Genomic DNA, 11615 nt, shown 5'->3' with positions numbered 1-11615 from the left:
TTCAAACTCATTAATCTTGTTTTTAATTTTTAGAGTGATAAGTGCAGCAGAGAAAAATTGAACTGAAGATTGTCTCCAAGACAATAAGAAATAACACCTGAAGAGTGTCTCTTTGGAATTTTGCTACTCATTTTTCAACATTAGGAATGTATTAGGAGTATGGGGTTGTGGCTCAGTGGTAGAGTGCTTACCTAGGACATGTGAGTCCCTGGGTTCCATCCTCAGCACAAATAAAAATAAATAAATAAAAGAAATGCATTGTTTCCAATCACAACTAAATAAAGGAATACATAAATAAGTGAAGAATGTGTTAGCTGAATCACATGAAAAGCTAATTGTTTAGGATACAATGTGTACTTTCCCCAAGACCATCATTGTAAAATGCCTCAACACATCTCCATTTCCTGTCCTAAACAGATCATATAACATTAATGCAGAAGAGCTCTTTGAAAACATAAAACATGCTGATACTCTAGATTTATTTTTTCATTATATTAATATGAGTCTTGATTATCTTTTTATTGTTAGTCTTAAAGAGACTACATTTTAGGCAATCAAAATCTTTTCCTTCTATGGATTCATTCTTATATTAAAAATAGTTAATTTTCTGAGTAGCGGTGCTGGGCGCTGGGGCTGGCGTGGGGTCCCGCGCTCTTTGCTCTGGTAACCCCAGGAGAGCTGCGGAAGCAGGAGATGCTGAAGGAGATGCCCGAGCAGGACCCTCGACCCAGGGATGAAGGGAAGAGGAACCAGCAGCTAGTGATGGCCACGCTGCAGGAGGCCGCGGCCACGCAGGAGAACGTAGCGTGGAGGAAGAACTGGTTGGTTGGCGGCGGCGGCGGGAGATCAGCTTGATGCCAGACCTGTCCGAGTGGGCGCTACGACCTTGGTTTGAGCGCAGATCACAAGCAGCCTTTCAGCTCCGTGAAACCGGCGGGGAATCCGGACCTCGGATGCCGCACTCCAGGTCCAGGAGAGCGGCCGCCGGGTGAGCATCATACCCCCTCCAACTCTGCGCTGATTGCTTTAACGTCCACATCATCCGCCAAAGTCGTGTCCGGGGTCGGTTGTGGTGAACAGAAAGAACCAATAAATTCTGTGGCTCCCAAGTGAGCCGTGCAGTCGCACGCCTACTGGTGCTGAGAGAGATGTGCGGGTCATCGCTCAAGCCGGCTTGGGGAGCTCTGCTGAGCAGGGCTCCGGCCTACCCCACCCCATTGTGTGAAGTTCTATGGGCTTAGTAACCACATTTTCAAAACAGGTCTTGTTATGTAAGCGTTACTTCTGGGGAAAACCAAGCGACATTCCCGAAATCGAAACTATTCTGGAAAAGCTTGTTAGCAATGGATACTCATAGATGACATCTGTTCTTTGAGGGAGGTTGAAGAGGGGCATCTAGCACATATATGCCTTCTGTGGCCATTACTTAATCTCTGGTTAAAGAGGTTTAGAGAGGCTGATTTACTAGGGGTGGTGAAAGAAGCATACTTTTAGTCAAGATCTGGTTCAACTCCCGAATGTTACAAAACCTGAGTCTGCCCTATTTTGTAAAAGGTCATAACTATCTCCAGGGTTATCAATTGATTATCCCTAACTCTGTGGCTCATACCTGTAATCCAACAGACCTGGGAGGCTGAGGCAAGAGGATCACAAGTTCAAGGCCAGCCTCTGCAACTCAGTGAAACCCTGGCTGAGAATGTGGCTTAGTAAAAAGCACCTCTGGGGTCAATCCTCTGTACCAAACAATATAAATAAATAAAGGGGCTGGGAATGTTCCTTCATATTACTCCTAGGTTCAATTCTGGATACCTCAAATAAAAATAGGCTAGCCTGCATGATGGTGCACATTTGTAATCCCATCGCCTGAGGAGGCTGAGGTAGGAGGATCTCAAGTTCCAGGCCAGCCTGGATAATTTAGTCAAGACTCCCGTCTCAAAATAAAAATGAAAAGGACTACAATATTGCTTAGTGGTAGAGCATTTGCCTATCATGTGCAAGGCCCCAAGTTCAATCCCAATACTAGATAGGGTGTGGGGGAATAGATTTAGAAATGTAAAGGGCCTGACATAGCAATGTAATGGGTCCTCTCCCCTCTAAAGGTTCACACTGTAGTTCTGAATCCAGTTATAGGACCTATGGGAAATGCCACTGAGAATGAGATAAATCACTGGGGTTGCAGCCCCATTGTAGTCAGGTCACTCCCCTGTTCATTTTTGGTGCTGGAGATGTTTGAACCTAGGTCCTCAGGCATGCTAAGCACATGCTCTACTAACAAACTACACCCTCCAGCTTCTTTTTTTTTTCTTATCAGTGGACTTTATTTATGTGGTGCTGAGGATTGAACCCAGTGCCTCATGCATGCTAGGCAAGCGCTCTACCCCTGAGCCACAACCCCGGCCCTTCCTTTGTTTTATACCCTGTGGTTCCCAAGCAAGACTGCAATTGACAGAAAACACTGCTTTTATTGAATTGAGTCAAAACAATAAATAAAAGTTGTATAACACTGTGATGAACAGTTTATAATCAGAGATGAATGCTGGTGCTTTTTTCAGCTGCTGGATTGTAGAGTCATGTTCAATACATTTGTTGTGATCTTTATGGTGTAAAAAAAAATAAAAATAGTTAATTTTCTTCCACATAATTCTCCAGGTTCACCATGTCCTTAACTCTCCTTTGTTACTAAAATATTTGTGAAAATCTCAAGGAAGAGGCTTGTCTTGATATGTTTAACAGAAAAGAAAAGCAAACTTTCTCAGGATTTGCTTTTTTCTTTTCTATAATGTATTAAAGACACCACAGTAGATATATTTCCTAAATATATTATCTTTATGTATAAATATTTAGAATATATATATATATGTATTATAAGTGCTCCTAACTGAAGTATGTTTACAACTATATAATAAACAGGTATTTACTAATTTAGAGTTTACACCTGGGTTTAAAAGATTTAACATATTCTTATATGAAATATATTTTTATAAACAAAATCTACAAATTCTAATAAGCAAGATTTAAATCCCTCCCTGAAATTTTGCTAAAAAACACCCAAACCAAAACCAAAATCAAAACAAAAAACAATAAGAAAACACTGCTTAGAAAAATAATCACTCAGATGGAGCACCTGACATTGGAGGAATTCTCCCATTTCCTTCATCTTTTGAGATGAAGCAAAACTGGGGTGGGAAAGAGAGGAATCATCCCATGGGTCAGTGGTGCCTTGATTCTCTAATTACCGTTTTCACTCTCAAGAGAAGAGGAGGTACTGGTTAATACCCAGAGCCAGAACATCTTAGCTGACTTCCACTACCACCTAACAACCAAATGAGAAATGAATTGAGACATATCCACCATTTAACAAGGGCCTAGAACTGACACCCACACAAAATGCACAGATGCCTGAAATGTATACAAAGAAAAGCAGTCATTTGTTGAGTGAGTGAATTCTACTACTTGATTAAACTTTTAGATCTTCCTCAAAAGAAAACTAATTCTTAGCTCTTTTACTAATGATTGACACCCACCCTTTCAATGTAAAGGGCAGGAGGAGGAAGGAACATGGAGAGCTATGGGGAAGAGAATTATCATCTATTCTAACATAAGAAAGTATCCATATAAGGAGAATATTTAGATTGCCTAAAACACAAGACCCATATTAACACAGTGGAAATATAAATCAGGAACATCAGTAAATTTTTTTTTGTTTCCAAAGAGCTCTTTTTCTGTATTAATATTTTTTGATCAAAATTAGTTATAAGGAATTTTCACATAAAGAGTATCTTTTATAAACAGGGCCAATATAAACCTTAAATTTTAGAATGATTTTATATTTATTAATTTAATTATAAGTCCAAGTTTAAAAAAAAATAAAATGTGATGGATTTCAAATGTTCAATCTCCAAACCAACTTATGAGAGGTTCTTGAAGGTAAGGATTAAGAATCAGATAAAATAACTGCTCACTGAGGGTTAATGGCAATCTAGCAAGGGTTTGATTACCAGCATGGTGTTTAAAACCTCAGTCATTTATAAACTACCACATTTTAAAAAAATATATGATGTCCCTAGAAGGAGATGATTTCTAATCTGTAACATACACTGAATCTGAAGACTGATATGTGCTCTTACCTGATGATTGAAAACATTGAATTAAAATTCTTGCATTCCCTAAGGTGCAATGCTATCTTGATAAAATGCTTAATGAGCTTCATCCTCTTCAGCTGGTTTGTCTCTAGAAGAATTTCAGATGCCATCCAAAATGTCTCCTGGTTAATGACTTCTTCATATTTCTTCAGGTTGTGACAGCTGGATTGTGACTTAAGTTTAAATAAATCATCTATATATTCAGTAGGCTCAATGTTGCAGAAGAGTTCAAAACTCTGCATGGAGAGCTGGGTGGCAACTTCCACAGTACTGAGCTGAAGGAGGGAAACTTGACCCTCTCGCAACAACTCCTGAGCATCCTCATCTGAACAAAGCACTTCTATCTCCATGTTGTTTTTCAGATAATACCTGTGAAAGCAGAAGTGTGTTAGATGTAGTCCAGCCTAAGCAGAAGCCTCATGATATCTGTAAAACGTAATCCTACTTTCTAAGGGAAGCTTGACATAATACAGAATTGAAACCTGGAAGAGCTCTGTTTACCCATGACGGACAGTGCAGTTTCTGAATCCATTGGTAGAAAACAGAACCCAGAAGTCAGAAAAGGAAAAGTACAAATCACTTGGGATTTCATTATTACTGACTGAGATACTTTTTCACCATTCCTTTTCTGCTGTCTAAACCATTCCATCTTTTTTTCTACGGATGAGAGAAAATATTTCTAAGTTTAAAAAAAAGGTACAGGCTCTATGTGTGAGCAGAAAAAGTCAGATCAGGGACATTACTCCATTTTGAAAGAATAAAAAGAAAACCTGACCATTGAGGGGCCCAAATTAGATCAGTAAAAGATCATTTAATTTAAAAAAATCCCCAATAAACCTAACAGCTATTCCTTCATGTGATCTTATGACAACAACCCTAAAGCAGAACTCAGAGCTAGTCCATCTCATTTTAAGCAACTTATTGAAAATGGCATTTAGGTATTTGCTGTTTCCTATTTTCTCCCTTCATCCCAGCCTCCTTCCTTCCTTCCTTTTTGGGAGGGCAGATGTTTTCTCTAATCAAAATTCTATAAATGAAGAAAGAGTGGAAGTCCCATTAAGCTGGTCTTTTGCAAATTTCACAAAATATCTCTGGCAGATAACAATGTATACTGGGCTTTTGACATTCATAGATGGAATGCTCTCCATTTTGATTACACATTAAGCATATGACAGAGATCCACACATATATTTTTTGAATAATGAATGTGAATCATGAACTTGCAGCTCCATAGTGATCTGAAGAATTCCACCATGATTACAAATATATCAATGTACATTCAAATGATAATTGAGAAAAACCAACTTCCTAAAATAAAACTATTTACTACTGTTGAGGTTGGAAATAAAACTGAAGGTTACAAACATTATAGTTGATAGCTATAAAACAAATTTTGAGCAAAGTCAATGGTAGTTTAGATCTATAACAAGGAAAATTTGAGCACAACAGAACCCTCCAGAAGAAAAATAGAATAATGTTATTTTTGTGAAAACTCAATTTTCAGTCTGTATTGGATCTGAGATCCTAAACCTAAGTACTGCTTTTCAACTTCTAGTTAGTTGTGGTTTCAAAATAAAATTACATATGCCCAATAACAGAAATGTCACTGAAAAGAATGACAAAATCAGCACTGCCTTCTTCCATGTACCATGGGGCACAGGCACTTACACGGCAAGCAACCAAGCTCTGTAGCAACTGGAATTTGGTTCCAGCATTCAGGGGTGGTTTCTGTAGTGTAATGCACAATGACTGACTGGACAGAGTTATTCTGCCAAATACACTGTCATAGATATCTCAGCCTAAAATAATGAAGTTCCTTGAAAATCAGGCCTATGGGAGCATATGATAATTGAAAATGATTAGAAGCACTGTTTGTTAATGCCCACATATAAATAGGAGGAAGCAGCGGGCTCTACTCTGCAACTGCACCTCAATCTCCCTCTGTTTTCTCAGCAGGTATTCCAGAGGGCAAGCCACGGGGGAGGTTACAAAATCACCCTCAGGAACGGACAGTTTCCTGGGACAGTTTCACGAAGATGGAGGTGACACCTCAAGGAAGTCACTGCCACACATGTAGGACCTCTGTGCTGCTGCTGCTGCTGCTATGCCATCTGCTGCACCAGGACTGCTCCCTGTGGGCCTCCCTCCCCAGGAGGGCACGTACCATGGCTGGTGGGCAGGCACAGAGGCTTTGCTTGCTGTGCCCTTGTTGGTTCTGCTCTTGGCGAAGGCACTGAGCTCTTGTCACTGTCCCACGGCAACCCTGCTGTGGGCAAGGTGGGCTGCAGCACAGAGAGTCCACTCCCTGTCCACTTCAAGCTGTGGGATTCCTCTGAAAGGCAATGAGGACCAGCCCTGGGCCTTCTACCTCATGAGTCCATCCAGCATCCAAGCACACTGAACTCGGTCCCTCCTTCCCACTTCACTTCATTCCCTCTTTGCCTAATTCCTTCCAGGTTGTCCACCCCGCTGGATGATACTTCCTGTTAGAATTATAAACATATAATTCTATTCCCAGAGAGACTGCTCCAGGGTCCTACTCAGCCAACACCTGTCAGGATGCTAATGGGATCTGGGAGTACAAGGCCAGAAGGTAGCGTTATTCGAGTTGCTCACTGCACAAAGTCCCCCAGCCAAGACAGTAATCATCACATATTATATCTGTCAATACTACAATGTTAACAATTTCCATAACTGTCACACAATTTTGTCTGTCAATGGGGATGATAGAATAAATAAGAATAAATATTCTTAGAGTCATTATATTGAACTCCTTATTCACCATTTGAGGTTCTCCTCATCTGTTCCTATGGATGTGAGATGCAATCTGATGGGGTTTCTTACTCCTACAACAGCTTCGCTACTGTGTGCTCCCTTTGTGCTGTCAAATAATTTTTTCTTTCTTTTTTTTCTTTTTGGCATGCTGGGAATTGAACCCAGGGGTGCTCTACCACTGAGCACCATCTCAGCCCTTTCTATTTTTTATTTTGAGACAGGGTCTCCACTATGCTGCCAGGCCTGGCCTGGAATTTACCATCCCACCTCAGTATCCCAAATTTTGATGACAGGCGTGCACCACCTCACCCCGCTAATTACATTTTTGTATGTTGTAGGTTCAACAATACAATTATATATTGTTCTATGCAATTGCTTTTTAAAATCAATTAAGAGAAGAAAGGAAAATATACTTATAGAGTGTCTTTTCTAATTACATAATTGCCTTTGTCGGAGTTCTTTCTTTTCTTCTGTGGACTGGAAGTGCTGTGTGGGGTCACTTTCTTTCAGCTGGAGGAAATTTCTTTAGCAGCTCTTGTCAGGCAGATCTGCCAGCCACACAACCTCTGGGTCTAGGATATCTGGGGACGGCCCACCTTCATTTGGCTGTGTCTCAGATGACCATGTTTCTCTTTGAGCACGTCATTCACTGCCTTCTGGGAGCGAGAGCTTCTAGTTCTGGTGAATATGAGCAGCTTTTCTCTTGCTGGTTTCTGCTCTCTTCTTTGTTTTTCAGTGGTTTAATTCTGATGGGTCTGCTGGGGCTCTCTTTGCACAGGGTCCTACTGGGTGTCATTGAGATGAATGGTTTTCCTCAAATCTGGGAAGTTTTATGCCATTATTTCTTCCAATATTTTTCCAGCTTCTTTCCCATTCTCCTTTCAGGCCCTCTCATCACGTGGTGCACTTAATGGTGTTCCCATTCTCTGACACTATTTCTTCTCTCTCTGGGGGATTATGTAAACTGTCAATTTGTGTTCAGATTCACAGATTTTTTTCTTGTGCCAGTTCAAATCTACCATTGTGTCCCTACCATGATTTTTTTTTTTTAGTTATTGTACTTCTTCCGAATTTTCATTGGATTCATTTTTTCCCCTTTCTGTCTCTGTTGGTATTCTCTCTTCAATGAGACATTTTCCTCATACCTTCCCTTACTTCCTTAAGTGGAGTTTGCTTTATTTACACATGTATAACGCTGCTCCAGTCTTTGCTAATTTGACATCTGGGCCCTCTCATGAGCAGTTTCTGTCACCTGCTTCTAATACTGCTATGGATGGATGACACTCTCCTGCTTCTTTGACCCTCTTCTATGGTAGTTTCTTGTTAAAAATTGATCATGTTCGTTTATGTATCACAGTAACTCTAGATGCTGAGTCCCCTCATTCATCCTTCCCTGGGCTTTGATTTCCTGTTTATTTATTTTGTGACTAAGCATGACTATGGTAGTGGAAACAGTTTCTCTTAGTGTGCATGCAGTCTCTGATGTTGATGCTCAGCAATTACAGCCTCGAGCAAACAAACCGCTCCTAGGGAAGACAGCAGGGCAGATCTCCAAACCCTGGCTCAAGTGATCCCATGGGTTAAGCTTCCTCTTGACTCTCCTTGCTGAGCCTCTCTGCAGGTCTCACTTTCAACTGTTAATTCCTACTAATGGCCAGATGACTGCTCATCTGTTTTTGGCAATGCCCTGGAGCAATTAAATTCATGTGCCTTTGCAGGGTGGTTTTGAGACAAGTTTTTGAGGTGTGACACTAAGATGACCCTTTTGCTCTGGCTCTCCTGGTGAATACCTAGCTGGACTGTGGTCTAGCCTGTTCTTGTGAAGTGAAGAGTGTCCTCTTAATTGCTGACCACCCGAATCTCCACGCCTTCTCAGTGCCTGCAGACTTGACTCTCACCACACTCTGTCCTGATGAAGTCAGTTCCCTTGGGCAGAGCTTCAGAATCCTTGTTCTCCTGACCACTCTCCCCCTGGCCAGAATTCAGCACCACTACTGCCTGGGCTGGGCTGGGGCCAGATGGGGAGAAGTGCAGTGGCCTGCCCCCAACCCAGGTAATGCAGCAGTCCTCAGCTGGGAGTCCAGGAAGGGGATCTATGTCTTGGCTGCACCCACCCAGAATGGAGCCCCTTTCACAGTGCAGCAGGGGTCAGCAAGGAGGGCAAGGGAGAAGCAGGCTGTGGCTGAAGGCCAGAGGCTCATTGTTCTTATTACAAGTTAGTAGATTTTCTTGATTCAATGGGTTTTTTTCATTCATTGTATGCCTGAGGACAATTTCCAGATACTTCAAATGGTTGTTTTAAATAATTTGCCACAGTTGTGGTAGCTTCACTAGGGAGGGGGTCCACAGACATCCTGGAGGCTATCTCGGGTACACATTGTACAATAGCTGGTGAGTTAAAGTCTATTTTATCGGATGTAAGTGTTTCCTCCTGTGCTTTCCTGGTTTTCATTTGTATGAAATATGCTTCAAAGTGTAAGGGACCAAGCCTAACCCTAACACCTGGGAGCTTCCTTAGAGTTCAAAAGCTCTGCCTTCTCCCTCAAAGCAGTCCCTTGAGAGGAGGGATGATGGTTGTCCTGGGGCAGGCAGAACACACAGGAGGCTGAGCCTGAGCCCCCCAGGGAATCTTCCTCGCCATCCTGAGCTAGAGGCTAAGGAGTAGGCAAGAGAGGAGTTGGCCTGGATCTAAAGAGAGGAAACAGGAAGTGAGAGGGGACCATGTCACTTGGAAGAGAAGCCTAGCCAGGCCAGAGAAGGGTCAGGTACCCTTTCCTGAAATAAACTGGAGCCTAATTTCTGATTGGTGGCTAAGGTGAAAGAGGGAAGAATATAGGTGTCTAGGAGAGCTCGTGTATGGGAACCCCACTTCTGAGTGAGGAGGAACCCCACTCCTGGGTGGACAAAGAGAGCAGAATAGCTTTAACAGGTATAGCATCCACCCCTGCCCCTGAACTTAACAATTACCACTGGGAATTTAACCCAGGGGTGCTTTACTATATAGCTACATCCCAGCCCTTTTTATACATTTCTTTCTTTTTTTTTTTTTTGGCGGGGGGTGGGTGCTACTGGGGATTGAACTCAAGTCACTCTACCACTGAGCCACATCCTCAACCCTATTTTATATTTTATTTACAGATGGGGTCTCACTGAGTTATTTAGTGCCTCGTTGTTGCTGAGGCTGGCTTTGAACTTTCAATCCTCCTACCTCAGCCTTCCGAGCCGCTGGGATTACAGGTGTGCGCCACTGTGCCTGGTTCCTTTTTTTACTTTTTCTTTTGAGACAGGATCTCACTAAGTTGCTTATGGCCTTGCTAGGTTGCTGAGGCTGACCTTGAACTTGAAGTCCTCCTTTCTCAGCCTCCTGAGCCACTGGGATTACAGATGTGTGCCACCCACATCTGGATTACTTTACATTTTTTTAAACTTTTTTGAAATTTATTTTTTGTTTAAAAAATAAATGTTTAACAGGGCATGGTTGTGCACTCCTGTAATCTCAGTGACTCAGGAGGCTGAGGCAGGAGGATCACAAGTTCAAAGCAAGCCTCAGCAACTTAGCAAGGCCTTAAGCAACTCAGCAAGACCCTGTCTCTAACAAAATATATAAAATGGGGGCAGGGACTATGTCTCAGTGGTTAAGTGCCCCTGGATTCAATCCCTGGTACAAAAAATACATAAATAAATAAGCACTGAAGCAAGTCAAATAATGCAGGGACATATCACAGTCATTCCTTTTTTCCTTCCATATTGTCAGTGTTCTCCCGAGAAACAGAACCATTAGGATGTATGTAGAGACATATGGAAGAGGGCTGGGATGTAGCTCCAGGATAGAGTGCTTGCCTGTCATGCTGGAGGCCTTGGGTTCAGTCCCTAGCACCTCAACAACAACAACAACAAAAAATACATAAAAGAACAACTGCTATGGAAACTGACTGCACAAACACAGAGGCTGAAAACTTCCACCATGCTCCAGCCACACTCGAGAGAACCAGAGGTGAGGGGTGTGATCCAGAGCCCAAATGCCTGCCAGTAAGAGCTGGGACCTAAGGCCTGAGGACCAGGATGTCTGAGACAAGAGCAGATGGACCTCCCAGCTCAAGAAGTGAGAGTAAATTTGTCCTCCTGTGCTCTGTGGGGGTGGGGGTAGGGACCCTCTGTGGATCATATGAAGCCCAGCCATGTGGGTGAAGGCAGATATACTGAGTGAGCTGCTAATCTCTTCTAGCAATATCCTCACAGACACACCCCAAAATAATGGTTTATCAGCTATCTGGGTATCTCTTGGCCTCATCAAGTTGACACATACAATTAACCATTTTGAGTTTGCCATTTTCTCTGTGTTTATTTAAACATATCTAATGATATTCAGATAAATGGGAGTTTGTCCTAAAGAGAGTTCTGTTCACTGGATTCTGATATTTGTATCTCCAGGGCCAGGAAAGCAAACATACACCAGTCTTCAGGGCTGTGGCCAATCACTGAAGCTCTCATGTCATGCAATCCACTGTTCTCAGCAGCTTAACTGTCGCCTCATCCTTTCTGTGAGCAAACCCATGAGACTGGCATTATTATCATTCCCGTTTTACAAATGAAAAGACTGAGGCTGATAGCAGTTAAGTGGTTTGCCCTTTAACCATGAGATCTGGGAGGACAGAAACCCTGATGTTTTGTTCATCACAATATCCTCAATGCCTAACA

The 11615-nt window shown here is 42.2% G+C and overlaps 1 pseudogene; it reads left to right on the top strand.

Annotated features, from left to right (window-relative positions):
- The first annotated feature begins 572 nt into the window (after positions 1-572).
- Positions 573-1067, top strand: LOC143390125 (ubiquinol-cytochrome-c reductase complex assembly factor 3 pseudogene; annotated as a pseudogene).
- Positions 1068-11615: the final 10548 nt, after the last annotated feature.

Source organism: Callospermophilus lateralis, unplaced genomic scaffold (genome assembly GCF_048772815.1).
Source record: "Callospermophilus lateralis isolate mCalLat2 unplaced genomic scaffold, mCalLat2.hap1 Scaffold_89, whole genome shotgun sequence".
NCBI classification, from domain to species: Eukaryota; Metazoa; Chordata; class Mammalia; order Rodentia; family Sciuridae; genus Callospermophilus; species Callospermophilus lateralis.
The sequence above is the reverse complement of the archived record's forward strand: the minus strand, read 5'-3'. Positions and strand labels throughout refer to the sequence as shown.